The sequence below is a fragment of the Suricata suricatta genome, chromosome X, assembly GCF_006229205.1.
Source record: "Suricata suricatta isolate VVHF042 chromosome X, meerkat_22Aug2017_6uvM2_HiC, whole genome shotgun sequence".
NCBI classification, from domain to species: Eukaryota; Metazoa; Chordata; class Mammalia; order Carnivora; family Herpestidae; genus Suricata; species Suricata suricatta.
The window spans coordinates 78,038,072-78,065,465 of NC_043717.1; the positions used below are offsets into that span (position 1 = coordinate 78,038,072).

The 27,394-nt window shown below is 38.4% G+C and overlaps 1 pseudogene; it reads right to left on the bottom strand.

Moving 5' to 3' along the window:
• Positions 1-8,900: 8,900 nt before the first annotated feature.
• On the bottom strand, positions 8,901-10,415 carry LOC115283464 (annotated as a pseudogene).
• Positions 10,416-27,394: the final 16,979 nt, after the last annotated feature.

The following is a 27,394-nucleotide window of genomic DNA, read 5'->3' on the forward strand; positions in this document are numbered from 1 at the left end:
TCAAGAAACATTAAAAAAAAATACTAATCTTCCGAAGCTGTCAGACAGCAAACCCTCAAATCAATGGCCATAACAGAACTTCCTTCACAAAGCAATTTAAATAGCAAAAACTTGTGAGAGACTTTCCCAGAGAAAGACTAAATATCCTTCCTACTAGAGATGTCTAAACTTCTCTGAAAATTTTCACAACATTTTCATGAAATGGGCAGCTCAATGATCATTTATCCTAAAGGCTGCAAATTAATTTCTCTCATAGCTGCAAACATATGGCAGCTACTAACTGGCACTGGTGAGATGTTGGGTGGGAGGGGAGTTACCGGAGCAGGGAATGGTCTGTGTCCTGGACAGTGTTGATATTGCAGTTCAGTTCTCAAAGCCTGCGTTATCTTACTTTCTGCTTGCTCTGTGCGTCAGCAGTTTAGGGGTGAGGGGAGGGGAGGGAGTTTAGCAAATACAGGATTGAAAGCCTACTTAAATCTTTCAAAGTCATTTTGAAATGCGACCAAGACACTTGTTTGGAAAACACATCTGATACACAGGATTCAAACTGTGATGTTCTAGTTTGCCATCTCTGATCAGTTGAGCACAGATTTTCCAGAAAAGAAAATTGGAATCTAGAAGAAAAGTGACTTAGCCTAAGACCAACCTCTTTAATTGGCTAACAAAGTAAGGTTTGGAGCATCCAAGCATTTTTCACTACCGTAAAAGTGCTTCTTTTCTTTTTTACTATATATTGAAAAATAGTAATCCTTTAAATATAAGTAAAAGTAATATTGGAAACACATTTAACCCCAGGTTAAGTGGAAATATATTTCTAGTTGCCTTTGCATTCCTTAATCTTAAAACAAAAGTCATATAAATAGGAAAGACAGGCATACTGCATTGAGAAAATTAGCAGAAACAAACCTGAGATTCCCAGAATGAGTCATGTGAAAAGAAACACCCTAAATACTTCATCTGGAAATCAAACACCTTTCAGTTACTTTCAGGAGTTAAAATTTTTTTCTGAACAACGCATTTGCACCCACACTTTATGTAATAACACTGGATGTTGGTAAATGTGATGTATAGCGTGGGATATTTAGAGGTAAGATTGCACATGTGAGTACTGCTGTTCGTGAACTTTCTCATTGACTGGAATGAGGTCACTTTGTAGGTGCTTCAGTTTTTGACAGATGGAACCACTTTTGTTTAATTAAAATGCAGCCACAAAATAGACTCCTTGAAATGAAGCCTACTCTAAAGATAATTGCCCAGTGTAAAGTATATAGACATGACCAAACAAATACCTTCTTTTCCTTCCTTTTGTCTCATCCTGGCAAATATTATAGCCCTCAAACAGATTCAAAGTCAGTGTTGTGGAGTGTTGTTTTTTCCCTTCCTTCTCTGATTTCCTCTTAGCTATCATATTCTAATATACTGACTTCATCATTCATTCGTTGTTTAATTTACAAATATTATTGAGATTGTCATTAAGCACTAGGGATGCAAAGATTTGCAAAGTATGTTTATATAACTCAGTCTAGTCAGAGAGCAAGACTTTTAAGTAAATAAAAGCAGTAGGGTATTAAGTTCTAAGATAAAAATGTGCCTACGGTATTAGTGGACACTTAAGAAGAAGGGACTATCTCTATTTGGTAGAATCAAGAAAGACTTCACAGAGGGAGTCATGTTTAGGCTGAATTACATTGATGAATAGAGTTTTCCAGTCTAACAAAATGGGAAATGTATTGCGCATAGCAGAAATATTATGATTAAAGAAAGTTACTAAGGTCACAGACTTAATGTCACTCATCTTTTTATGTACAGCACCAAGTTCTGTGTTTGGCATATTATAGGCAATCAGAAAATGTTTGTTGTAAGGATAAAGTGAAGGAGCAGTGAGAATGAGGCTAGAAAGGTAGGTTGGTGATAGATTACTGAAGAGACTTAATACCAAGTTGAAGAGTTTGACCTTTATATAATGATCAGATGGAAGACATGACCAGTTTATAATGTTGGCTGATTTGAGCAGAGCAATAGTAGGTCTGAAAAGACAAATTAGTAGGCTCAACAAGTAGTCCTAGCAAGAGACAAGACAATAATAGGACCAGCTAAGAATTTATTATAATAGTCCATGCAGAAAAGGCTTAGTACCTGAACTAAGGACTATGACAGTCAGGACTAAAAGGAAGAAATGGAAGTTAAAGATAGTTTAAAGGTGTAATTGCCAGATTATGTTTCCTGAAGGATGATTTTGTTAGGAAGAAGAAATAAATCAAGAGTGATAGTGTCATTCTGGCTTGAGCTCCTCCTGGTTGGATGATCACTTAACTTACCTAGTAGGAGAGGAAAAATTAATTTTGGGTAAAGCTCTGAAAACAAATTATTTAAGAGAAAATAGATTTGAAATGGCATGAACTAGTGAAACGGGAAGTTGGAGAAATGATTCAAAATGTAGAAAGAGTTGGCTTTGGACGGGGGGAAGGGGATAGGTAGACATTTTCCATTTCCCTTCTCAAATTCCTTGTCTGCCCAGCTCTTGCTCCAGGAAGCTAACCTTTATGGACTGTACCACTGGATTCTCTTGCTCTCATCTTATGCTTAAAGTTACCAATGAGAGTAATCAGCAAGAGATATGAGGGAAAATGGAAAGGTATGTTTGGGTATTGATTCACCTGATCCCTCCCTGTAAGGTCATTGCTTGGCTCTGTTCCTCTACTTAAGTCCATCCATCCTTCTCTCCCCAGTGACCTCTACCATAATCTATAGCTTTTTCTTTCTTCAGGTTTTGCTATCTATACCCTTTTCTTTTTCCTTCTGGTCTAGGAGTTGTAAAACCTTTCTCCTGTTGCTACCACAGGATACAGTATCTTCCTTAGGTGGTTCCCTTTAAAACTTATCTGTGTCTTTATAAATAAACTCTTGGTTAAATTCTCCTTAATTCTGTTTGACTCTGGCTATTTTTTTGTTGGAGCCTACCTGATACAATTAGCAATGCAGGTGTGTTTGTTGTTGTTGTTGTTATAAAGTTGTACAAGGTAAACTTGAAAATGAAGGTCTATTAGAAAGCCAATATGATATAGGAATGTGGTAACATACCTACAATAAGAGTCAAAAAGTGATTAGAAAACAGTGATCAATGAGCAAAAAAACTTAGTCCATTTGGGCTGCTAAAACAAATACCATATACTGAGTGACTTCAAAACAAGAAAACATTATTTTTCTTAGTCCTAGAGGCTGGGAAGTCCAAGATCAAGGCACTGGCACAGTAGGTGTCTGGTGAAAGCCCACTTCCTGATTTATAGACAGGTGTCTTCTTGCTGTGTCCTCACATTGCAGAAAGTGTGAGAGAGCTCTCTAGGGCCTTTTTTTATAGGGGCACTAAGGCCAATCCTGACAGCTCCACTCTCATGACCTAATCAACTCCCAAAGACCCTACCTTTTAATACCACTATCACATTGGAGATTAAGTTTTACCATGTGAATTTGGGGGGAACTCATACAGTCTATAGTAAGGACTTTTAACAATCTAATTATAGATTAGATGAAGGGCTGAAAATTTAAACTGACAAGTTATAGAGGAAATAATGTATTTCTTATATAGGGAGAAAACTTGAAGGCACAAAATAGCATTAGATTTAAATTGAGAAATCAATAGGAACTCGTAACCTTAACAATAAGATAGTTTCCAACTTCACCACTGAGAACTGTAGTAGCCTGCATGTTCACACCTTGTTCCCACCAGTGTCTTTCTGGAAACATCTGATCTATAAGTAACTGACCAAATTTTGGTCCCAGATACAATTTCTACTACAAAGAATGAAGAAATGTGCTTATTCTATGTATTGAGTAATGAAAAATCAAATATGGTACTGCAGTTCTGTTTATTTCAGAAAGCAAGACAATGCATGTTTGGGGTGCACGGTGCCTTACAAGGTCCACACTGTTCCACTGCAAGGGGAGATCTGCAGCCAGGAAAACATCTGCCCAGGCTGGTGGGGTTGGAGGTGGTGGATACACATAAGCACACTAGAAGCAGGGTGCACTGTTAACAAGGTAGTTGGAGAATGTTTGCACCTCACTGGTCACCACAGATGTGCCTCCATCTAGTCTGGGTGGGGGAGTGGGTCAGGGAGGAAAATAATGCCTGCTACCTTGCTTACTCTTGGAGAGATCTCTTAAAGATCCCTCGCTCACTCGCTCTCTCTAGCATAACCTGTGAAATTAGTAAATAAATCTCCTTCCCATATACTCCAGGAATTTTTCTCTCCTTTTTTAAAATTTTTTATTTATTTTTGATAGAGAGAGAGAGCACGAGCAAGCATGAGAGGGCATGAGAATGGGAGGGGCAGAGAGAGAAGGAGACACAGAACCAGAAGCAGGCTCCAGGCTCTGAGCTAGCTGTCAGCACAGAGCCTGATGCGGGCTCGAACCCACTAACGAACCCACGAACGAACCCACGAACGTGAGATCTGACCTGAGCCAAAGTCAGAGGCTTAACCGACTGAGCCACCCAGGCGCCCCTCTCCAGGCATTTTTCAAACTGCTGCTTCTATGTTGTAGTGTCTCAGTTGGGACTATTTGCTGTACTGTCTCTTTAAGGATGGGAACTCAGTTTCCTATTGCTCTCCAGCTCCCCCAGGGCTGAGCCTACTGACTTCTAAAGTTCCTGGTATTAAGCTCCACTAACTGTAAAATATCTCAAAGCCATGCCCCTTAGTTTTCAAAGCCAAATATTATGGGGATCCATCTTCCCAATGTGAATCCCCCATGCCTGGGATGTCTGGCATGGGTCTCCTCTCTCTACACCTGCTGCAACCCTCCCTCCTGTGGGCAGTCCCTGAATCCATTTGGCTCCCATTCAAGTCTCTGTTCCTTTTTCCCTTTGTACTGTGGCCTTTTCTTTCCATTTGTTTTGGAGAGGCAGTTTTGACAGTCTTCAGTTTGTTTTCTATGTTATGTACATTGATGTGGGTGTTGTCTAGTTGTATCCAGGAACAAAGGGAGCCCAGGATCCTCCTATATGATATCTTTCCTGGAAATCCCCAAGATTTCATTATAGTTATTTTGGTACTTAGAATATGCCCTTTTGTGAGTTTACAGAGAACTCTGTTCAAAAATTGACAGACTTATTGTTTTCTCTGTGGTTATCACATTTTTTCTTTGTCCAAGGTAATTTCAAGGGAGAAAGATGGATTATTCAGCTTGTATAGACAGTCGGTGCTCCTCTAATCAAAATCATTTATAAATATTTATTTTTAGACTGGTTCTGCACATTCATTTCTGCTTCGTTCTTATATACTAATAATAAATCAGAAGAAAGAGAAATTAAGAAAACAGTCCTGATTACAATTACACCAAAAATAATAAGATACCTAGGAATAAACCTAACCAAACAAGTGGAAGAGCTATACTCTGAAAAGTATGAAACACTGACGAAATAAATTGAAGATAACGGAAAGAAATGGAAAGACATTCCATGCTCATGGATTGGAAAAACAAATATTGTTAAAATGTTTATGCTACTTAATGAAATCTATGTATTGCAATCCCTATCAAAATACCAAAGTGCTGTATGCCTGGGTGGCTCAGTCAGTTAAGTGTCTGAGTTTGGCTCAGGTCATGATCTCATAGTTCATGAGATCAAGCCCCTGTGTTGGGCTCTGTGCTAACTGCTCAGAGCCTGGAGACTACTTCTGATTCTGTGTCCCCTTCTCTCTCTACCTCTGCCCCATTCACACTCTGTCTTTCTCTCAAAAATAAAAATTAAAATTAAAAAAAGAATATTAAAAAAATACCAACATTGCTTTTCATAGAACTAGAACCAGCAATCCTAAAATTGTATGGAACCCCAAAAGATCCTAAATATTCGAAGCAATTTTCCAAAAAAAAAAAAAAAAGAAAGAAAGAAAACAGTATTAGAGGTATCACAATTACAGAGTTTAGGTTGTATTACAAAGCTGTAGTAATCAAAACAGTATGGTACTAGCACAAAAATAGATACAAAGATCAATAGAACAGAATAGACATTCCAGAAATAAACCCAAAATTCTATGGTCAATTAGTCTTCAACAAAGCAGGAAAGAATATCCAATGGAAAAGTCTCTTCAAATCGTGTTGGAAAAATTGGATAGCCACATGCAAAAGAATAAAACTGGACCACTTTCTTACACCATACACAAAAATAAATTCAAAATGGACTAAAGATTTAATGTGAGACCTGAAACCATAAAAATCCATAAAAAGAGCATAGGCACTAATCTCTCTGCCATCAGCTATAGCATCATTTCTGTAGATATATCTCTGGAGGCAAGAGAAACAAAAGCAGAAGTAAACTATTGGGACTACATCTAAATAAAAAGTTTCTGCACAGCAAAGGAAAAAAAATTGGCAAAAATAAAAGGCTACCTACTGAATGGGAGAAAACATTTGCAAATGACATTTCAATAAAGGTTTAGTATTCAAAATGTGTAAAAAACATCTACAACTCAACACCGAGAAAACAAATAATCCAATTAAAATATGGACAGAAGACATGAACAGTCATTTCTTCAAATAAGACATCAATATGGCTAACAGACACATGAAAAGATGCTCAACATCTCTCATCAGGGAAATGCAAGTCAAAACCAAAATGAGATATCACCTCACATCTGTCAGAACATCTAAAATCAAAAACAGAAGAAACAAGTGTTGGTGACAATGTGGAGCAAAAGGGACCCTTGTACTATGTTGGTCGGAATGCAGAATGGTAGGCTAACTACAGAAAGTCTGTAGCCATGGCTACAGAGCCCCCTTGCCCAAGCGCCATCATTAAGAAAAAGTAGGCTGCTGGGTCTTTCTTGCATCTTCACTTGGAAAAATCTTCTCAAAGAAGAGCTATCTTTTGCTTTGTTACTGCTAGAGCATTAGCACTCAGTCATGGCTCTGTGATCATACTCTGGACATCCCACACAGCCTTGCCTTGATGCTTTGCACACAGTCGGTGTAACCATGTGTGTGTGGACATGGTGGTAATCAGAGAAGGGGGCAGGATAGAATTTATTTTTGTTGAATTAATCACTGAAGAGAAGTCAGTTATTTTTGCCGATAATTAAGATGGCCATATCTTCAGTGGTATTTCTTCAGACTGCTACTGAAGAATCCCCATTCTGCTACTTAGAACCTTTACCAATTTGGGTGAGTCATTTACCTTTTCTGGGCCTCAGTTTTCTTATCAAGTGGGACAAGAAGTACTTGCCTGTATATCCTATCAAATAATGCATGTAATAGTGCAAATGAAAAGAGTTTGGGAATGTTTGTCATGACTTTTCTCCCCTTTAATTATCTCTCTATCATGCTTTGGAGTTCTCACAAGTTAGAGTTGCTGACCATCCATTTGCTCTGGCAACTAATCATGACACATAGTGGGGGTCAGGAATAATTTTGTCTTGGTACTCCTCTGAAAATTCTAGGGAATGTCATCTGGTCCTAGAGATTAATGACATCCTCAATTACGTCAGACACAGGCAAATTTCTGAGAGAGCCAAGGAGATGTTAGAGATATACCCTGACCAACTAGGAATAAATTCAGTAGCTTGAACCAGAGATTTTTAAGCATACAGGACTTGAAATACTGGTATTATATACATGATTTTTTAATAGTCTCAAGTCTCCCAAATGTATAGGCCTATAACTATTTAAAAAATTTTTTTAATGTTTATTTATTTTTGAGAGGGAGAGACAGAGCAAGCAGGGGAGGAGCAGAGAGAGAGGGAGACAGAATCTGAAGCAGACTCCAGTCTCTGAGCTGTCAGCACAGAGACCAATGCAGGACTCAAATTCACACACCGTGAGATGAAATCCTGAGACAAAATTGGACGTTCAACCAACTGAGCCACCCAGGTGCTACTATTTTTTAAGATCAAAGTGATTCAAAATATTTTGGGTTTGAACAATTATGTTAAATCTTCAGGACCTTCCCTTGAAACCACTTTAGGTCACTAGGACATTTAGGAATGTTTCTAATGTTCCATTTAAGGAACAAAACTTAGGGGCCAGAGGAGAGAGATCTTCATGTCTGATGATGGAAAGTGGCTCAGATGCCTGGATAACTCTCCGTGTGAGCTGGCAGCACACTGCAACTACCCCACTCCCATCCTGTTCCTTCTGGAAAGTCTGAAGGTGTCATAACCTCACAGTTGGATATTTCTGTTCTTCCTCCTTGTTCTTGTGTCCCTGTCACTGCTGATGGTGATGACACTGACCTTGGGCACAGTGATGTCCACAGTAATAATCGTTGGTGCTGGAGGCTCTATCACCCCACCCACATAGGATGGAGGAGAGCAGGCTGGGATCCTGTGCACCATGATGCAGCAGGGAGGTGAGTTCTCCTTGTTGCCCTTGGACCTCTTGGGGGAGCTGAAGGTCTGAAAAAAAAGAGAGAGACCTCACAGGTGGAGATGCTTCTAACAACAGACGGATCCTGTTTACTCTTCTGGGAGGAGATGGTACTGGTTGACTGTTGCTGCACACCATGTAGGTCATGTCAATATTTAAAAAGTGGGCACTGAAAGGGCCACATGGCTAGTCAGTAGCAAAGACAGCTGGGTGATGTGCTTTTGCATGCATATTCTTCCTGCTGGTCAACTTCTGGGTGCCTGCCGTGTTCTCAGGAATTACAGTCATGTGCTGCACTGACGTGTGGTTGGCCACTCCAGTCACATGCTCCCACGCAAGGGAAGACAAGATTTTCTGAGTCCAAATTGGCCAGGTCTGATGGACAACTAGGTCTTATTTGACCTGAAGACACTGAGCTCCTGGGACTTGAGTGAAATTGGTAACCGTTTTTCATTCACACAAAATTGCCAGCATGTTTAGGAGATAGGTGCAATCCTAAGAGTCTGGGTGAAAACATGATGACAGATTGATAGACGGAGTCAGGCCGGGCACAGATCTAGGCTGCTCCTGTCTGCAGGTATGCAATGTTGGGCCACTGCAGTCATAGATGCCTCTGAGGGCTGGTAGAGTGCAGATTGGTAGTTTAGGAGACTTCAGGATTGACTAAGAAAATAGTGGCACTGGTAGAGGTGGAAGCGTCATTCTGAGCAGTGTTCAGGTGGTTGTTGAAGGGCAAAGTTGGTGGATGTGCTGGGGACCACATACATGATCAACGTGGTTTTGCCTGGGTTCACAGTGTCATACATATTCACCCAGTGCTTGCAAACCTCCGTAATCTGGAAAACACTTGATTTGTATATAACGGGAAAAATCAAGTAAGTGTGTCAGGGTTTCAATTGGAGTGATTCTCAGCATCTATGATCAGTATCTTCTTTAATAGGTCAATGAACTCCCACTAGTCTGCCTTTTCCACAAACATGTCACTCCCTTCTAAATATATTGTCATGTTCACTTGGGCCATATCATTTAAATAGTTGAGCGTGTATTTTCTTGCTTCTTTCTACTTAACTTCCATTTCTGCTTCATGGTCCTCTGATGTCTCCAGACTCCACAAAGGATATGAAAAGTCTGTTTCACAGTTGAAAACTTAGTTGTCTTTGTCCCTGCACTTAATAAATATTTATCTGGAAATTCCTGTTTTTGTAAGATATGCCAAATCCAATTACATTTAGAAGCTCCTGGGTAGAGTGAACAGCCCAGGAGCAGCTCTGGAATGACACAGCCCAACGACTACATATCAGTCGCCTCACAAAATGGTAAACCAGGGATGATGTCAGGAGCCCTGTAACATTTGGGCTGCAAGTAGGTAGAACACATAGCCTTGCACACATGACTGGCTGAATCAAAGTCAATGACCTTTACTCTGTAGGGTTATCTAGATGGATCTACCAGCATGGTGTTTTCTAGTTTGGGGTCAGCATGGATAAGACTTAAGCTTTTTAGTTTCATCAGGGATGTGGTTACCTGCTGGAGGACTGTACAAATGTATCTGAATGGCAATGGGCTAAACGTACTCTGCTTCAAAAAGTCACAGAGGTCCTACTCCTATACCTCAAAAACCAAGCATGTGTGGTCCTTGTGCTGGAAGCAGTCATAGACACAGACAGAGTTGCAATCCTCGGCTCTCCTGCTCTCAAGGGGGCCATGATGCTCATCTCAGTCTGACCTTCCCAGGCACATGAGGGTGGTTCTTCCGGATTTTGATGGCCACAATTTCACTGGGGCCCCATTTCGAGCACTTGACCACTTGTTAAACATCCCTTGGCCCATGAACTCTAAAAGTTCCTAAGTATTGGTCATAGAGCACCCTACTTCATGCTAGACTAGCTGTGAATCACCTTCACTGTTGGAGCCACTGTTTTTGGAGGTGGTAGTCATTGTGGTGGCAGTGGTACCATGGGCCCACTTGCATTATTCTGAATCATGGATGGATGCTCTATGATGGTCTATACTCCTTATGTTTCTATCCCCTCACTCTTATGCTTGACCCCACAATTTATTTAGGTATGAGGAAGGCTCACAGTGCTTCAGCACATTAGGTTATGTTGAAACAGTTAGGGGTCATGGGACCAAGCCCCAAGTAGAAAACACTATGCACCAGGGGCACTTTCTGTTGGCTGTTACTGTTAAACTGCTTCTCTCAGAGCACAGAATGAGGATGCAGCCCCATATAGAAGCCAGACTTCAGACAGGACCCTGGCTCCATGAATGGCCAATGAGCTACCTGAATTGCTTACCAATCAGGATGGGGGAATGTTCTCTATATAAACAGGGCATCCCTTCTTTTCAGGGAGGTTAGCTTGATTATTTATTCTCTGTTGATGATGTGTCTTGCTTCAGCTCAAGCCCTTGAATTTTGGCATCTGGCCTCATTTCTATTGTTGTCTGACTGAGAAACCAACTCCTACAAAAAGGTGGTTCACTGAGGACTTGTCCAGTGACTTAAGTGCTATATTCTGATGGTACAGCTCTGTGCCCGGTGCTTCCTGGGAAGATGATGGTCCACTCATAAGGTAGGCTTAAGTTTGGGATGATGAGTAGGTGCTGAGTTGTGGTTGACTGACTGAGAGACTGTGCTATGTTCTTGCTCTGGCTGAACACTTCACTCTGGGAGCCTACTCAGGCATGTCCCGGGTGGAACTCGGCTCTGCTTTTAGTTTCTTCACACTATAAAAAGCACTTGATTTAGGGTGTGAGGGGAGAAAAGTTGCACATACAAGGTTATACTTTTGTACATGGGGGCCAGTGGGATGAGTGTCTAAGAATGACTGCCACAGTAAAGGAAATGGAGTGAGCAAGCTTGGCCCACCCACTCCAGCCTCGGAATCTGTGACTTTGATCCTGTGTTTCCATGCTTGGATAGTTTTGGGGGACTGAGCTGCACCACCAACAGGATGGGATCCTGAGTGGAGTTTTGGGGAAGGTGGGCAAGTGGGCACAGCGTTTCCTGCATGGGTATGAGTTGGGGCAGGAGCCTGGGTGGGTAGTGGCAGCCAGTGCCCAGCCAGTGCCCGGACAGTGCTTGGCCAGATATCAGCTCCTGTATTTATCAATTTTCTATAGATGTCTTCATGTATGTCTGTGTAATGTTAATGTTAATCTTGGCTTTTTCCCCATAATCTTTTTAAAATTCATTTTAATGTTTGAATATATTAAAACAATCACATGGTTATAAATTACATTATTTTATTAAAATTTTTAATGTTTATTTTTGAGACAGAAAGAGACAGAGTGCAAGTAGGGGAGGGGCAGAGAGAGGGAAACAGAGGTCATGAATGGTGAGATCATGACATGATCCAAAGTCAGATGCTTAACCAACTGAGCCACCCAGGCACCCCGTAAATTAAAATCATTTTTTAAATACTTATATGACAGTGGATTTGCACCTGCTCCAGCTGGAATGATTTTTAAAAATCAATAAAATATGTGAAATAATGGTAGTCAAGGTATTGAGTTTCAGGGAGTGGAAGATAGTTACAATGAGCAATAGGAAATGAGTCCCATTAAACTGATGATTGCTCCCGCTTAGTTTCTAGAAGAAATTTTGAGGACACAGCACAAAGGAAAGAAGAATTTAGTTAATATGGAATTAAGAGCCAGGGAGCACGAGGGAGTTGCATCCTCAGGACAGATTCCTGGAGAAGAGAGAGTATTCCAGAGATCTGCATAAAGTCTCCCTCTGGTAGAATACTGATAATCACAGATATATGAGGAAACTACCTGAGGCTATGGAAGAAGTAATGGAAAAAAAATAGAAGCAACAATTTCTGGGGAGCACATAGATCTAGAAATAGGTCCTGTCCCGAAAGCCAGAGCCAGAAACTTCATAATTCACAAAGCCTTGGGTAGATTGTTCAGATAGGCTTTGACTTTGCTGTGGGACAAATTCTCCCTAGATGCCGTTCTTCCTCTCATTTTCAAACCTTAAAAACAAGTTTCAAAAGGATCAAAATGATACCATTTGCACCTAAGAATAAAGTTCAAGAATATCCATTGGGGTAAAAACCATACAGCATCCAACAAGATAAAACGAACAATGTCTGGCATTGGGAAAAAAACTATAAAACATACAAAGAGGCAGGAAAACATGACCCAAACTGCGGAGGAAAATAAAAGTCCAGGGTGAAGAGACTTTACATGTTATTTTATTATGACCAGAGAATGCTGGCTTTAGTTTCTCTTCTGTATGAAATTTGTTGAGATTTACTTTGTGACTTGATACCTGGCCAATTCTAAAGATGTGCTATGGAAAACTGAGGAGACTATTTACTATTATTAGGGTATAAATTTCAACATACAGTTGTTGTTTTAAGCCTTTTACATTCTTAGATGTTTCTTTGAACTTAACCTCTTTTTGAGTTACATGTTGAAGAATCCTAGTACTAGTATTAAAATTTAAGGGAGCTCTAAGTTTATGAATCACTGGTAGAAAGAATTTCAATGGAAAACTTAGTACACTTTTAGGACTCTGTTTCACCATTTAGCTCTTGTCTTTCCAGGAATTTGTGCTTTATGAAGGTGTTTCCTATATTATCTGACACACATATATTTTTGTTATAATTTTCACTACAAATTATGACATTTATCATTACAAAGTACCCTTTTCTAATTTAATGTATTTTGGGCTACATTCATTTTTTGTAACATCAGAATTATAATACCTGCTTATTTCCTGCATTTCCCTTCTATACGTTTGTTCATAATTTTTGCTTTTCTAAGTTATTTTGACTTAGGTGTGTCTTTTAATTAGCCAAGTGTCAGTTTTGCTTTATGAACCAATTTCAGGTTCTTTTTTTAATATAAGATTTAAGTCCATTTACCCTTATATAAGTACAATTACTTTAGTATCAATTATTTCCTACCATTTATGTTGTACTAGTATGTTATTTTGTGTATTGTAGATCTCTTCTCTATGTGGTCTATTTTCCTTGCTTTTTTTTGTTTGCTGTATAGGAAATATAAATTATATTTATCCTATATTATAAATAGTATAAATATATAGATATATACTTATACTATTTATATATGTATTTTTCTCACTGTTTTGTTTAAACTAACACCTTCTATAATATAAACAGTTTTGAAATTTGGCTTCTGCCATTTTAAAATCATCTTTATTTTTTTAATGTTTAGTTATTGATTTTTGAGAGAGAGGGCCAGAGAGTAAGCAGGGGAGGGGCAGGGACAGAGGGATGGAGACAGAATCCCAAGCAGGGTCGATGCTGTCAGCACAGAGCTCAGTGCAGGAACTCATTAACCACAATATCACAATCTGAGCTAAAGCCAAGAGTCAAACTTTTTTTTTAACACTTTTTTTGTTGATTTATTTTTAAGACAGAGAGAGACAAAGCACAGGTGGGTCGGGGCAGAGAGAGAAGAAGACATAGAATCCGAAACAGGCTCCAGGCTCTGAGCTGACAGCTCAAGAGCCCAACTTGAGGCTCGAACCCACGAACCATGAGATCATGACCTGAGTTGAAGTCGGACACTTAACTGATTGAGCCACCCATGCGTCCCCAAGAGTCAAATGTTTAACCAACTAAGCACCCATAAAATCATCTTTAAATATGATCCCTTTCACAATTGCACGAAAACCCATAAAATTCCTAGGAATAAACCTAACCAAAGATGTAAAAGACCTGTACAATGAAAACTTATGAAAGAAATTGAAGAAGACACAGAGAAATGGAAAACCATTCCATGCTCATGGATTAGAAAAATAAACATTGTTAAAATGTCCTCATTACCCAAAGCAATCTACACATTCAATGCAAACCCCATCAAAATTGCACCAGCATCCTTTGCAAAGCTAGAACAAACTATCCTAAAATTAGTATGGAACCGCAAAAAACCTCGAATAGCAAAAGTAATATTGAAGAAGAAAACCAAAACATCACAATCCCAGACTTTAGCCTTTACCACAAAGCTGTCATCATCAAGACAGTATGGCATTGGCACAAAAACAGACACATAGACCAATGGAATAGAATAGAGAACCCAGAATTAGACCCACAAATGTATGGCCAATTAATCTTTGGCAAAGCTGGAAAGCGTGTCCAATGGAAAAAAGACAGCCTCTTTAACAGGTGATGCTGGGAGAACTGGACAGCAACATGCAGAAGAATGAAACTAGACCACTTTCTTACACCATACACAAAAAGAAACTCAAAATGGCTGAAGGACCTGAATGTGAGATAGGAAACTATCAAAACACAAAAGGAGAAAGCAGGAAACAGCCTCCTTGACCTCAATCACAGCAATTTCCTACTCGACACATCCCCATAGGCAAGGGAACCAAAAACAAACATGAACTATTGGGACCTCATCAAGATTAAAAGATTCTGCGCTGCCAAGGAAATAATAAAAAAAACTAACAGGCAACTGACAGCATGGGAAAAGATAGTGGCAAATGGCATATTGGATAAAGGGCTAGTATCCAAAATCTACAAGGAACTCACCAAACTCCACACCCTGAAAACAAATAATCCAGTGAAGAAATGGGCAGAAGACATGAAGAGACACTTCTCCAAAGAGGACATCCAGATGGCCAACAGACACATGAAATGATGCACAGTGTAACTCATCATCAAGGAAATGCAAATCAAAACCACACTGAGATACCATCTCATGCCAGTCAGAGTAGCTAAACTGAACAAATCAAGAGACTACAGATGCTGGTGAGGATGTGGAGAAATGGGCACCCTCCTACACTGTTGGTAGGAATGTAAATTGGTACAGCCGCTCTGGAAAACAGTGTGGAGTTTCCTCAAAAACTATCAATAGAACTCCCCTATGACCCAGCAATAGCATTGCTGGGGATGTACCCAAGGGATACAGAAGTGCTGATGCATAGGGGCACATGTACCCCAATGTTCATAGCAGCACTGTCAACAATAGCCAAATCATGGAAAGAGCCTAAATATCCATCACCTGATGAATGGATCAAGAAGATGTGGCTTATATATACAATGGAATACTACATGGCAATGAGAAAGAATGAAATATGGCCGTTTGTAGGAAAGTGGATGGACCTCGAGGGTGTCATGCTAAGCAAAATAAGTCAGGCAGAGAAGGACAGATACCATATTTTTGCACTCATAGGTCTTATAGGAGAAACCTAACAGGACAATGGGTAGGGAAAGGGGTGGGGAAGCTAGGTAGAGGGAGGGAGGCAAATCATGAGAGACTCTTGAATACAGAAAATGAACTGAGGGCTGAAGTGGGAGGGGGAAAAGGGAAAGGGAGTGATAGTCATGGAGGAGGGCACTTGTGGGAAAGAGCACTGGGTGTTATATGGAAACCAACTTGACAATAAACTACAAGTTAAGAAAATTAAAATTTCCTAATTTTTTTTATTTTTTCTCTCAGTATTATTAAGTGTGTTTTTTAGTAATTTTTTAAAATTTAGATTTTTCACATACATATCTTAGATCTTTCTACTTTTCATTTCTAAGTCATTTCTACTCTGTTTAGAAAGCATACTCTGTACTATGTTGATCATTTGAAATTTACTGATAGTGGCTTTATTCTTGTGTATTTTATTTAGATTGATAATATTATGTGCACATAAAAATAATGTACACCCTGTGGTTGTTGGCTATAAAGTGGTTGGTAGTTTTTTTCAGGTTTTCTATGTCTTTGGTGATTTTATCTAGTTGTTTTATGAGTTGCCAAGGGAGTAGTCTTAGCGTCTGTTGGGGCAGGCAGCTATCCTGTGACCTGCCATCCATCGCAGGTCACAGGATAGTGCTCAATATGCCAGTAGCAGAGAACATTAAGTCCCCAATATGGAACCATTCCTCAGGGTGATCAGTCAGCTGCCTGGTGGCAGGTTAATTACAGTGGACTCTATCCATCACAGAAGGGGCAGTTTTTTGTTTTCGTTGGAATAAATACTTTGTCTTGGGGAAGCAGCTGTCACATGGTTGGCCAACCCTTTCTGGGACTGCATGATCAGTGCCCTGGGCCTGAAACATTCCCCTGTATGAAGAAATGGGTGATGAGTTGTTGCTTGGTCCTGTAGTCTTCTTTCTTATTTGGAAACACCTTCCTCTGTTGGGTGTACATTGAACTTCTTTTTATTGCTTAAGCATGTCTGCTGCATGGCACCCAGCCGGCCACACTCCCATTATTGGAAATGGGGTCTTTGGCAGCAGTATGAGAGGGTTGGATGCAGTCCATCATCCTGTGTCATGTATTGAGAAAGATCAGCTGGCTGTGGAAGACCAGCCCATGTTACAGACATTGATCTTGCTGTGAACAAAGTATTGTTCCAGCCAGGGTCTTATGTACTGAGTCTTCCTCAGCAAATCCAAACCCACAGAAGATGCAGTGGGCTGAGGTCTCTGGGCTCCTACTTTGAGGGGCTGGGATTATTCTGATCTTCAATGTCCTCCATGTGGTAGGAATCTTCACTTGGGATTGGTAGCTGAGTCTTCCTACTTGACAATATCTTCTACTATGATTGTGGAATTGTCTCTCTCTCTAAGTGTCAATTTTTGCCTTACATACTCCATAGCTATTATTAGCACACATGTATTTCTTTACAGTTAAGTCTTAGTGATGAATTGTCCTCTTAATCATTATGAAATGTCCCATTTTATTTTTGATACTACTCATTGTCATCAGTATATTTTATATTAAATAGTTGCTTTAGCTTTTTTATGCATACTGCTTGTATGATATACCTTTTTTAATCCCTTTACCATCATTGTATCTGTTTTTATATGTGAGATGTATCTTTTGTACATAGCATGTAGTTGATACTTGCTTTTTTATTCATTGTTATATCTGCCTTTTTATTATAGTGTTTAATTCACTTAAATTGAATATAGTCATTGATATTGGCTTATGTTTATCATTTTCATATTTGTGTTTAATTTATTCTTTCTGCTTTTTATCCCTCTTTTTTTCTTTCCCGTCTTTTAAAAATATTAGTTGACTAAATTTTACTATGCCATTTAAACATTTTGATTGGCTTTTTTGCTTCCTTTTTTTCAGTGAGTAGGGATTTATTTTATCCATATTACCTTGAGTTAGGTATACCAAAACCAGACATACACCAAGAGAGAGAAGGCATAAAGAGTTTTACAGTTTGCTATAGTTATAATTCCCTAGGTAGAAGGTTGTATACTACCCACAGCCACACAGAGTAAGCACTAGAAGTGGAAGTGGGGGTGCAGCAACTGTGGATAAGCACCTTTACTATAGTTTCCGTGGAAGGAAATAGTGAGGTAGGAAAGTATGTTTAGGATTTAGCCAATCCTAATAGAATAATTTCAGTGGCCTCAGGGCCATAGAGGGCTGTCCCTGGTTGTCTGGTATCTTGCCCTGGGCCAGTGAGGACAGATATATAGTTGCCCTGAGTATGAGAACTTGATAAGAGACATGGCTGGGAGCGTCAACTTAACTGGCTGCTCAAAAGGGAAACTGACCTACCTTTTAATAAGAACCTCAAAAGTGGGCCAAGATTTCATTTTAAAAACCATATTAAGAGACTACTGAATACTGAAAATGAACCATGGACTAAAGAGGGAGAGGGAGGGAGGGGGTGATGGTCATGGTGGGGGCACTTGTGGAGAGAAGCACTGGGTGTTATAAGGAAATCAATTTGACAATAAACTATTAAAAAAACGTATTTAAAGATCATAGCTACATCCTTAACATTTCACAGTCTACTTTTTGTAAATGTTGCATGACTTGAAATAAATGTAGAAACCCTGTAATGCTAAAGGTCAATTGATCTTCTCATCTTTTATGCTAAAGTTATTATATGTATTATATTACCATAAATTATATAACCCAAAAGAGGTTGTAAAATTTGCTTTAAACTATCATATGTGTTTTAAAGGAATTTAGGTGAAAAAATGTCATTTTATATTTACCATTTATAGTGCTCTTTATTCCTTTTAGAGGATCCAAGTTTCCATCTGGTACCAGCTTCCTTCTGCCTGAATAACTTCCTTTACTGTTTTCTATAATGTAGGCTTAAGGGCAATACGTTCTTTTGGTTTTCTTTCATTTGGAAATGTCTTTATTTTCCCTTCATTATTGATGGACATTTTTGTCAGAAAAGAAAATATGGTTGACAGATTTAATTTAACATTCAGCATTTTAAAGATGTTGCTTCATTTTCTTCTGGTCTCCAGACATCCTGATGAATAGCTATTAATTGAATCATGATTCACTTGTACATAATATGCCATTTTGTCGTTGCTGCTTTTAAGATTTTCTTTATTTCACATTCAACTGCTTGATTATGAAATGCCCCAACAGAGACTGCCTAAACGTTTACTCTGATTGAAGTTCCTTGAATATCTAATTCTATAAATCTACTTGTTTCATCAAACTTAGAAATGCTATAGACAATATTGTTCAAACTTATTTCCTGCTCTATTTTCATTCTTCTCCTTCTGGGAGCCCAATTACATGTACTTCAGTCAACTTGTTATTAACTAACCCATCTCTAAGAGTTAGTTCATTTTCTTTTTTTAATGTTTATTTATTTATTTGAGAGAGAGAGAGAGAGAGAGAGAGAGAGAGAGAGAGAGAGAGAGAGAGAGGGGGGGGGAGGGAGGGAGGGAGGGAGAGAGGGAGAGAGAGAGAAAATGCACCAGAAGGGAGGGGCAGAGAAAAAGAGGGAGAGAAAGAATACCAAGCAGGCTCTGTGCTGTCAGCACAGACCCCAACACGGGGCTTCAACTCATGAACCACAAGATCATGACTTGAGCTGAAATCAGGGGTTGGATAGTTAAATGACTGACATACCCAATCACCCCTAGAACCTCTTCATTTTCTTAAAATAAACTTCTTTTTGTTTGTTTTGCAGAGCAGTGTTTGGCTCATAGCAAAATTGAGTATAATGTATAGAATTCTCATTTGTCCCTTACCTCTACACATGTACAGCTTCCCTTAGTATTCTGTGTTCTTTTGTGTGATAGTCAACTGTGCCACAAGACAAAATAGAGGAGAAGTTTTGGAAGACCAAGTTTACTATACTCATAGGTCCCAGAAATAAGAGACAGGGCATATCACACAGAGGCACATAGAAAAGCACCATTATTGGCCAGGAAGCAAAAAGTACAAGAGTGACGGGAGAGCCTAAGCCACGGGTTTTATTGGAGTTTCCACAGGAAAAGGGAGCAGCTCAAAGTAAGCAGTTTGAGATTGGCTGATTTGAATAATTGTGGCAGACTCTAAGCCACAGAGATAATGCCTAGTTGCCTGGTATCTGACCCTGGGATGATTAAGGCAGGGGAATATTGCCTCCTGGGGTGTGCAAGTGAGCTAGAAGAAGAATGGCTCTGAACTGCTTTCTTTGCACACCAAAGACATATTCCCGGTGGTTAGCTCAGGGGGTGGCAGTCTCACCAGTGACAAAGGCTGTTAAGATTTCAAAACATCATAATACACAGAAAATAAGAAATGTTAGCAATGCACCAACTACCAGCATCCTGTACACAGTGCATTTATTACCATCATTGACCCTATACTGATATGTTATTATCTCCCAAGTCATGGTGTGCATTAGGGTTCACTCTTGGTATTACCCATTCTATAGATCTGGGTAAGTATATAATGATATGTAGCCACTCACATAGTATCATCCAGAATAGTTTCAATGCCCTAGAACAGCCCTGTGTCCCACCTACTCATGCCTCCTTCGCTCCCAACCCTGGTAACCACTGATCTTTTACTTTATAGTTTTACCTTGACCAGAATGTCCTATTGTTGGAATAATACAGTATATAGCCTTTTCAGATTGGGTGCCTTCACTTAGTACTATACATTTAAGGTTCTTCCATGTATTTTCATGGCTTGGTAGCTCATTTCTTTTTAGTGCTGAATAATATTTCATTCTCTTGATGTACTGCAGTTCATTTATTTATTCACCTAGAGAAGGTCATCATGGAGAGGTTGTTTCCAAGTTTTGGCAGTCATGGAAAGAGCTGCTATAAACATTTGTGTATAAGTTTTGGCCTTATTCTAATTGGCATGTAGAGGTATTTCATTGTTTTTTTTAATGTAAATTCAAATTAGTTAATATACAGTGTAATAATGGTTTCAGGAGTAGAACTCAGTGATTCATAACTTACATAGGACACCCAGTGCTCATCCCAACAAGTGCCCTCCTTAATGCCCATCTCTCATTTAGCCCATTACTTACACCTCCCCTCTAGCAACCAACCCGGTTTGTTCTCTTTCTTTAAGAATCTCTTCTAGTTTGCCTCCCTTTCTGATTTGAAATTTCATTGTTTTTTAAATTTTCATTTCCTATAGTGCCTGGGTGGCTCAGTCCATAAAGCATCCAACTTCAGCTCAGGTCATGATCTCACAGTTACTGGGTTCAAGCCTATGTTGGGCTCTGTGCTGACAGCTCAGAGCCTAGAACCTGCTTCAGATTCTGTGTCTCTTTCTATCTCTGACCCTCCCCACTCATGCTCTGTCTCACTCTATTTCTCAAAAAATAAATAAAGGTAAAAAATTTTTTAATAAAAGAATAATAAATTTGCATTTCCCTGGTGACATGTGATATGTAGAATCTTTTCATATGCTTATTTTTCATCTGCATATATTCTTTGGTGAAGTGTCTGTTAAGGTCTTTAGCCCTGTTCGGGATCTTCATTGTTTAATTGTTGTAGGAGTTCTATTTTTTTTCTTTTCAAATTTTTATTTAAATTCTAGTTCGTTAACATACAGTGCAGTATTGGTTTCAGGAGTAGAATTCACTGATTTATCACTTACATACAGTACCCGGTGCTCATTCCAATGAGCACCCTCCTTAATACCCATTATCCACCTAGTCTTTGAATATTTTGGATAACAGTCACTTATCAGATATGTCTTTTGCAATATCTCCTTCCAGTGTGTGATTTTTCTTCTTCTTCTCTTGTGTTCATTAAAAAAAATCCTTTCCCCTGTTTTTCAGATTGTATAATTTCTACCTATTTATCTTCAAGTTCATAGATTCTTTTGTCACTCCCATTCTGCCCACCCAGTGAATATACTTTTAAAGTCTAATAATTTTTTCCACTCTACCATTGCCATTTAAAAATTGTATATTTACCTATTAAGACTTAGTATCTTTTTATTACTTGTGAGTAGGTAGTTTTATATTGTTACAAACAATTATAATAGCTGCCTCAAAATCTTTGTTTACTAATTACGTCCTTGGTCCATTTCAGGGTTTGTGCCAGCTAATTGTCTTTTTCTCTTGAAAAACAATTATATTTTCCTAGTTCTCCATATCTCATATTATGTTGACTTTTGTCCAGGATGTTCTGAATGTTAAGTCCTAGAGACTCTTTTATTTTTTATTTTTTGAGTATTTTCTTTTGTTTTCACAGGCAGGTGAATCCATTGGGTTCAAACCAAAAGCTCTGGTTCTTGCAGAGCAGAGCATTTCATACATTTGTTCTTAGCTGAGGTGCTTTGAGTATGTTCTGTGAATTTGTGGTTGCAGCATCAGTCAGAGACATTAGGAAATGTAATTTAAAGATCTGCTTTCTGGCTCTTTGATCTCTTGGTTTTCTTCTCTTTTTCCGGTGTTCATGGTTGGTCCAGACTGAATTGTCTTGTCTCCTAAGTCAGAAAGCCTGAGGTATTTCCTATAAAGCACAACTGTGCCAACACTCCTACTAGAAGTAGTGAAAGCAGGAAACTCACACTGTACATTGGCCTTCCTTAGTTCATGTATTTTCTAGCAAAAATTTCCAGCTTTTGTTCACTGAGTTTATGTTCAGAGTTTATAGTTGTTATTAATGGGAGCTGTTTCTTTTTTAATGTCTATTTATTTTTGAGAGAAAGAGAGACAGAGTGTGAGCAGGGGAGTGGCGGAGAGAAAACAGAATCCAAAGCAGGCTCCAGGCTCTGAGCTGTCAGCACTGAGCCCGACACAGGGCTCCAACTCATGAGCCACAAGATCATGATGTGAGCCACCTAGGTACCCTATATAGGAGATGTTCCTAATGATTTTCAGGTATTTGACCATTTTATTTTTTTATATTAAATATTTTTAAATCTATTCTCCCTTATGTACCTTATGAAGTAATCTTCATTTTTGTTCTTTTTTCTTCAGTTTCATTCCTGAGTTGGATCACTTCTCGTTTCTTTTTATTAATATGTGTGTTTGCAGCTGAGGTTTTAAATTTCTATTAGAGATTTTGCTTTATATTTAAAAATTATTTGTTCTTAATATGAATTCATGTTAGAGTACTCAGTTTTTCAGTGCTTCAAGTTTTGTTTTGGTTTGGTTTTGATTTTGGATAATTTTGGTTGATTGAAATAGTTTGATTCTCATTTTCTCTTTTTTTCAGAATAGATGTATATGGGCATACTTGTGTTTTCTGTCTAAGTGTTTTCCTTCTTTGCAACCAGCAATATTTGGTAAGTTTAAGGTGTTTTGGTTATGAACTAATTTTAAGGAAATGTTTTTTAAATCAGAAAATTGTTATGTAGGTGGAAGGGTTTGATTTCATCATTCACTTTTCCTTCTCCGAGACCCTTAAATTCCCCTCCTCTGTTTTTCTTCCCCTTCTCTATTCCTATTTCATTTTCTCTAATTTCTCCCAAGTATCTGAAGAATGTGTCCTTCTATCAAGTCGCTTCTTTTTCTTGCAGAAGTGGTGTCTTTTTCAGATGGTCACTTCTGGCTCTGCATACCTCCATGAGCATTCCTTGAAATTCACCACTCTCCAGTTCTCTGATCCATCAGTCTTCAGATTATTCTAAACACTTCCTCTCTTAAAGATGATTCTTCTTTTTCCAGAAGTGATATTTTTCTGGTACTGCCTCTCTTAGTTCCTAGCTCCATTCTCCTGGATTCCATATAATCTAGATGATATTCGACATGGAGTTGGACCCAGGACATAGTTAGTGGGTTTGGTATGGTTAATTCACAACTGTAAGTGATTTAAAATTCATACCAATCTCTATATCTTAGTTCAATTGTAGATATGAATTATGGAGAATTTAGTGTCCTTTCCTTAGCTAGATGATTTTCTGATGATAATGTAAAGATTCAGATTTCGGTAGCTGAATTTATCCCATGAGAACCCAGAAACACTTCACTACCTTTTATTGCTAATATGTAAAAAGAAGTAGTATGCATATGAAAATGTATTTGTTCTGACATTTTGTATTTTGTTAGAATGATATGTAACATTATCATTATGATGTGAGATATGAATGTTACTGCCCTACATTATGGAAGAATTGTTAACACTACTCAAAAAAATCAAACTCCTATTGCAATGTACTTTTCAAAATGGAAAAAGTATTAATTTTAGTATCTGTCATTTCCAGGTGGAAGAGAATAATATTTCTAAACAGTATATTTATTATTATGCTCTATTTTTACATGGCAGTTAAAATATAAAGTTTATATAGCAAGACCATTTTTGTAATCTCTATCTTGTTTCACTACAAATTTGTTAAATTTTAATTATGTGGAATTTACATATTGAGAAGGAAATAATCTATTTTTTGTTTGTACTAGGCCTTTTATGCAACCATCTGTGCTCAGCAAATTATAAAAACTGGAAAGAGTCTCTGAGCTCTGATTAAAAGATGCCATTGCAAGGTCCATGTTCTTTCAAAGCTGCCTTTACCATCAACTTGTTCACTTCAGAACACTGCACATTGTTGCCTAACATATGATAACTGATTCAGTATTTGTTTCCCGAATCTCTCCTGAAGTTTCTCACTAAGAAAACAGCATAAATCAATTAAGAACCTAGATAACAAGGGACATTTTTAATTAGCTCTGAGGAAATAATTTTAAAGATTCCCTTCATGTAATGACTGTGACCAACCTGAACTTTCTGCTTTTTGCAACAAAATGAACTCCATTCATTTGTATGCCTTGTCCTCTGAGGCCCTGTTTCAGCTTCCCATCTTCAAATTCCCTGTGAAGTGCATGAGAGATGTCAGATATAGTAAAAGCAGGAATCCAAAAACTGGGTAGAATGGTGAATCAGGGCCCTGGACTTTATTTTCTCATTAACTTATAAGACAAAGATAGGTCTGTGTATTTATTTAGCCAACACATATTGATCATCTCATAAAATGTCAAGCATTGTCAGGTCCTATAAATACAGAGGAATGGCAGACTCTGCTGTCAAGTGGCTTGCTATTTAGTGAGGAAGAGAAATAAGTAAAAGGAAATAAAAATGGTACTTTGGTAGGGTCAAGATAAGAGGCATGCATAGTGCACAATGGGAGCAGACAGAAAAGACACCCAACCCAGGTTAGGAGGTCAGATCAAGGCTTGGTAAGTCGAACATCCCTGCTGCTAGGTTTTTATGTGCAGGACAGTTTTCCAGACTGAATGGGGCAGCTCTGGAATGACCTCCTATTCAGCACATTCTATGAGATTGTCAGACTGGTTGTGTCAATGGTGTGTATTCATCTACTTGGAAAACATTTAATACTTAGTACAAAATGGATAGGGCGATTGATCTGTCTTCAAAGACCATTGCTTTATCTTGTTCCTGCTCTACCATGTGGCAGAGGAAGACTCTTACTCATCTTAAGTCTTATCTGAAGCAAGTAGAGACAGACTTGAGGACACTACTGGGAGCCTTTGAAAATGTATGATATGTGTGAAACTTAGGACTGACAGTTGCCTGGGAAAATTAAAGAGAGGAGACTAACTAGTACCATTGACCTAAGGCAGTAAAACAAAGAAGGCTCTGTTAACAGCAGGCTGAACTTCTGCTAAAAATGCATGTTTTTAAGAAGCAAATGTGGACCTATTTAAAGAAAACCAGCTTGGGGAGTTTTAAAAGGGAACATGGTAGAGTGATCTGACTCCAGAATTGCAATAAAACCCAAAGCTCCTCAGATAAAAGGGAGTGTTTTAAGAAGCCAGTTTAAAAACCAAAAAAGGCATTATCTCATTAAAAGATCTATAGTGGGAAGTCCCTATTATGGAGCCTCCAAAAAGAACCCCAAAAGTGAAAGAACCAATAATATTAGTCTTCATATTCAGAGGACCACAATACTAGCTTACCACTTTTCTGTACCTTATGTTTCTTCCTCACTAAAACATTGTGGGGAACAAAAATCTTGACTAATGAGTAAGGAGGCGCGGTGGATGAGAAAACAAAGGAGTAATTTACTCTGCCCATTTTTCCCCAATTCCAGGCTTCTTCTTTGGCTCAGGCTCTGCTTGGGAGAAAAGGGAAACTTTAAATTAGAATTTAGGGTTTTAAGGATTACATTGGATTGAAATGAAGTAATGTAACTATTATATTGGATGAGACCCTTAATGTTAAAACAAAGAGAATATTTGCTTATGATCTATGTGAGAACAACCATCCCTCTGGGACATATGTGAGCTTTCATCCAGGATTGGAAAAAAAAACAATACCAGAGCAGGTTTTAAGGGGCAACAGAAAAAAATAATAATAAAGTTGGTTTCTGTTACAACATATTGATTGAATCCTGGCCATTCAATAAAAAAAAAGTTAAGAAAAAAATCAGAACACATGATCTTACAAATTTCTTAGGTGTTTGTGTTTGTTTTGATTTGTAAATTTATTTTTAATGAGAAGTCCTATACTTAATTATACTTAATTACTGCATTCTTCTTTTAAAAGACATATTTTTAAATCTTTTTAAATACTTGTTTATTTTTGAGAGACAGAGAGACCAAGAGAGAGAGAGAGAGCGAGCGAGCGCATGAATGAGCAGGGGAGGGGCAGAAAGAGAGACCCAGAATCCAAGGCAGGCTCCAGGCTCTGAGCTGTCAGCACGGAGCCCAATGTGGGGCTTTAACCCACGAACCCTGATATCATGACCTGAGCTGAAGTTGGACGTCTAACCAACTGAGTCACCCAGGCACCCCATAAAAGATACTTATGTACTTATTTAATATTTATATAGTTTTGAGAGGGAGAGAGACAGAACTTGAGTGGGAGAGGAGCAGAGAGAGAGGGAGACAGAATCCAAAGCAGGCTCCAGGCTCAAAGCAGTCAGCACAGAGCCTGATGTGAGGCAGAACCCAGAAGGAGTGAGATCACGACCTGAGCCGAAGTTGCTCACTTAACCAACTGAGCCACCCAGGTGCCCCAAAAATATTTACTTTTAAATGTATTTAACATTGACAATAATATATGCTGATCCAAAATAATTTGGATTTACAGATAGGTAGAAAGGATTAAAAGATACCCATGGTTCAACATTTTGTAAATATTTTGATGAAATTCCTTACAGTTATTTTGAGTATGTTTTCTTGTTTCTAATGTATTTATAAATATACTAGATAAAAAAAGTTTGTCCTTTTGTATACTTAATTTTAAAATAAAAAGCATTTTTAGTGTTACTATAATTACGTTGAACCAATACTTTTTCTTTTTGCTTTTTTATGATTATGGCTTTATGCTTAATATAGTAATATGCATAGATCCCAATTACACAGTTCACTGAGTTTTGATAAAATTCAGTCAGGTAGCCATCAACCCAAACAAGATAAAGTACATTTCCATTTTCTTGAAAGTTCCCTTGTGCCCTATTAAAATTAAAATTCCCCACCCACAGGTATCCATTATTCTGATTTTTTTCCATCATAGATGAGTTTTGCTTGCCTTCAAATTTCATATAAATGGAATCATACAGCTTGTGCTCCATTTTTCTGGCTTTTCATACCCAAAATATTTTGGAGATTAATCCCTGTTGTGTATATCAGTAGTTAATTCCTTTTCATTACTAAGTAGTATTCCAATGTGTATTCATCCATGGCATTCTCCTGTTGACTGACAGTTGAGTTGTTTCTAGTCTTTGTTTACTAAGAACAAAGCTGCTTTGAACATCATTGTAAAAATCTTTCTTGTATATACGTGTTTGCATTTCTCTTGGAGTAGGATTACTGTCAAAGATAATTATTTAACTTATTTGTTTTTAAGTTTATTTATTTTGAGAGAGGGGGGGAGGGAAGGAGGGGCAGAGACAGGGAGACAGAATCCCAAACAAG